General features: G+C 32.1%; 1 non-coding gene across 1 annotated transcript; it reads right to left on the bottom strand.

Annotated features, from left to right (window-relative positions):
• Nucleotides 1-3,407: 3,407 nt before the first annotated feature.
• LOC130458592 (U6 spliceosomal RNA) lies at nt 3,408-3,509 on the bottom strand. Its single transcript, XR_008918008.1, has one exon. It is a non-coding gene; the product is annotated as a U6 spliceosomal RNA (small nuclear RNA).
• Nucleotides 3,510-4,094: the final 585 nt, after the last annotated feature.

The following is a 4,094-nucleotide window of genomic DNA, read 5'->3' on the forward strand; positions in this document are numbered from 1 at the left end:
TTAGGAAAGAAGGAATCCTCCCAAAACTCTTCTAATAGCATACTTATGGCATTGAACATTTTGGGAGAAATAAATTGCTTTTTGACAAAAAAATTACTGGGAGAACTGGACAGCAGTGTGGCAGGGACTAGGCATGGACCAAGATCTCAAACCATACACTAGGATAAATTCAAAGTTGTTACCTGACCTAGAAAGAGTGTTACCATAAAACAAATTAGGGGAATGTGGAAAAGTTTAATTGTCAAATACAGATAACTGAAGAAACTATGATTGAACAAGACAGAAAGCATTATGAAAATTGAATTTTATTATTTTGATTGCATTAATTTAAAATATTTTGTATAAATAAAGCCATTGTAATGAAGATTATAAGAGAAAAAGCAAATTTGGAAAAGGAATTATTATAGCAAGTGTCTGACAAAAGAATCATTCCTCAAATATATAGAGAATCGTCAAATGTATAAGAATACAAATGGTTCCCCAATTGAAATATCTTCAAATAAGATAAATAGGAACTCCTCAAAGGAAGAAATTAAAATTATCTATAATCATATGAAAAAATATGCAAATAACTATTGAAATTATACCTAAATGATTCTAAAATACCTCCTCACATCTAGTATATTGACTAACATGACCAAAAAGGAAAATGATAAATGTAAGAGGGATTCAGGAAATTGGCCAACTATTACCCTCTTGGTGGAAATGTGAACTGATACAAGCATTCTGGAGAACAATATGGAACCAGGATCAAAGGGCCATGAAACTAAATAATTTTTGATGTAGAAATATGACTTCTGAGTCTCTATATAAGAGAGATAGATTTAATGGTAAAAAGATCTACCTGTAACAAAATAGTTTTAGCAACTCTTTTTGTTGTGGCAAAGAACTGGAAACTGAATTTTTGTCTATCACTTGGGGAATGGATAAACAAGTTGTGGTATATGATTGTAAAGGGATATTATTGTGCCATAAGGAACAATGAATCAGATGAGTTTAGAAAATAGTGGGAATACTTATAGGAACTGATGCAAAGTGAATTAAGCAGAATCAGGATAACAATATATATCATAACAAAAATATTATATGTTGGCCAGCTTTGAAAGAAAGTATCAACAAAGCAAGTCTTTAAGACAACTGCAAGGGATCCATCATGAAAATGGTATCCCCAGATGAAGGAGCTATTGGAGTCAGAGTGTAGATCAAAACATGTCATCTTCAATTATATTTCCTTCCTGTGTTTTCTTTTATATATGTGATATGTGACTGCTATCAGGACTTGAGCAGTGTGGAATATGTATTGCATAAAAGTTCCAATATGATCTATATCAGACTGTTTATCATTTCTGGGAAGGGGAGGAGCATAGGAAGGGGAGAAATGTGATTTCCAAGATGACAACTTAATAATCTTCAAAAACATGAAACTGAAAAAAAAGGAAAAAAAAGAAAAGAAAGGATAAACAATAGATATCCAACCTTAATCAGTGTACTGAACTCCAGTCTTAAGTGATAACATCACTAATTGACTCTCTTTTGAAAATATTTTGCTGGATGTCCCATAGCCTTCTCAATCATATCACCACTCTCCAAAACAGAAATGATTATCTTTTCTCTAAAACATGCCTCTGTCCTCAATTTTCCCATCACTCTGTAGGGCCAAATCATTCTTGAAATCACTTTAATATTGTTATTATTTTCGGCTCCATGCTCAGAATTATTTCACATAGACAATCAATTTTCTAATTTGGACATTTCTAGTATTTTTTATATTTATTATTTTTTACCCATGCAAAAATTAGGCTTCTGATTAGTCTGTTTTTCTCAAGTCTCTCTTCATTCTATTAACTCCTCCCCTCTATTGCAAAAAATGGTTTTCTTAAACAATCATTTCAGACCATATCACTCTCCATCATTCCCACAAATGTGTTTAAGTGGCTCCTTATTTCTTCTAATAAATACAAAGGGCTTAGCATAATTTTTGATTCTCTTTATTACATGAACTTTTCCTACATTTTCTTTTTTTAATTTAAAAAATTGAATTAGAATATTTTTCCATCTTTACATGATTCATGATTTCTCCCACCCTTATTTCCTCTCCCAGAGCTGACAAGCAATTTCACTGTGATATAAACATATACATATATATATATATATATATATATATATCATTGTTAAAAACCTATTTCCATGGTATTCATATTTGCAATAGAGTGATTTTTAACATCAAATCTCCAATCATATCTCCATCAAATCATGTGATCAATCATATGTTTTTCTTCTGTGTTTCTGTTCCCAAAATTTTTCCTCTGGATGTGAAAAACATTCTCATAATTCCCCTGCATTGTCCTGGATCATTGCATTACTGCTATCAGAAAAGTCTATTACATTCAAGTGTGCCAAAATGTACCAGAGTCTGTGTACAATGTTCTCATTGTTCTGTTCCGTTTACTCTGCATCAGTTCTTGGAGTGCTTTCCAGTTGACATAAAATCTTCCAGTTCATTATTCTTTTCAGCACAATAGTATTCCATCATGATCAGATACCACAATTTGTTCAGCCATTCCCAAATTGAGAAACACCCCCTCATTTTCCATTTTTTGCCAGCACAAAGAGCACATTTATAAATATTTTTGTACAAGTATTTTTCCTTGTTTTCTCTCTGGGGTACAAACCTAGCAGTAGTAAGGCTGGATCAAAGGGCAGGTAATCTTTTAAAGCACTTTGAGCATAATTCCAAATTGCCCTCCAGAATGGTTGGATTAATTCACACACCACCAGCAATGTATTAGTGTCCCAATTTTGCCACATCCCTCCCACATTTGTCACTTTCTTCTGATGTCATATGGGCCAGTCGTCTGCATGTAAGGTGGTACCTCAGAGTTGTTTTGATTTTTATTTCTCTAATCAGGAGGGATTTAGAACAATTTTTCATGTGCTTATTGATAGTTTTAATTTCTTCATATGAAAACTGCCTATTCATGTCCCTTGACCATTTGTCAATTGAGGCATGGCTTGATTTTTCATAAATTAGGCTTAGTTCCTCACATATTTGTGAAATTAAACCTTTGTCAGAAAATGTTGTTGACAAAATATTTTCCTAATTTGTTTCTTCTAATTTTGATTGCATTGGCTTTGTTTGTACAAAACCCTTTTAATTTGATATAATCAAAGTCATTCATTTTATTTTTCATTTGTTCTCTGTCTCTTGCTTGGTCTTAAATTCCTTCCTTCCCTGCAGATCTAACAGGTATACTATTCTATGTTCACTTAATTGATTTATGATTTAACTATTTATATTTAAGTCATTTACCCATTTTGAATTTATCTTGGTATAAGGTATCAGCTGTTGGCTTAAACCTAATTTTTCTCATACTGTTTTCCAGTTTTCCTGGCACTTTTTGTCAAATAAAAATATGGAATGCTTCACAAATTTGCATGTCATCCTTGCACAGGGGCCATGCTAATCTTTTTGTTATTCCAGTTTTAATATATACGCAGCTGAAGTGAGCACCTTTCCTACATTTTCAAGCTTTTTATACTTTACTTCCCTCCACAAACACTAGTAACCAGTGACATTGGCATTCTTGCTTTTTCTTAGATATGACATTTTCCTTTTCACTATCTCCCATGCCTTAATGTTTTATCTTCTCCTCTTTCTCTCTCTCTCTATGTCTAGCTATTTTCACCTACTTAACATGTTTTAAATTTAAACTTTGGCAAGAGCATTTAAATTTATTTTTTATAATTTATTCAGTTCATCACCAGTTTTATGGGTATTTTTATATATTCAAGACTTTTGCCACCACAAAAAGACCTGCTATGAATATTTTTGTTCATACCTGACTTTTTATTCTTAAATTTCTCTGACGTTTTTCTTCAAAGTAAAGTTTAATAAAATGTGATGTATAATTCTATTTTATTCTTGAATTGTTTTACCATTCATAGGTCCATCAGCTGCTTCAGCCTGTCTATTCTACAGATACTCCAACATTAAAAAATTTTTTTCACAATATATTAGCAAGAGATGGAGTTGTATTTATTACTCAGGCATTAGTTGGCCAAAAGCCTGGTTGTGTGGGAAGAAAATTCAATGT

The sequence above is a fragment of the Monodelphis domestica genome, chromosome 3, assembly GCF_027887165.1.
Source record: "Monodelphis domestica isolate mMonDom1 chromosome 3, mMonDom1.pri, whole genome shotgun sequence".
In the NCBI taxonomy this organism is placed as follows: domain Eukaryota; kingdom Metazoa; phylum Chordata; class Mammalia; order Didelphimorphia; family Didelphidae; genus Monodelphis; species Monodelphis domestica.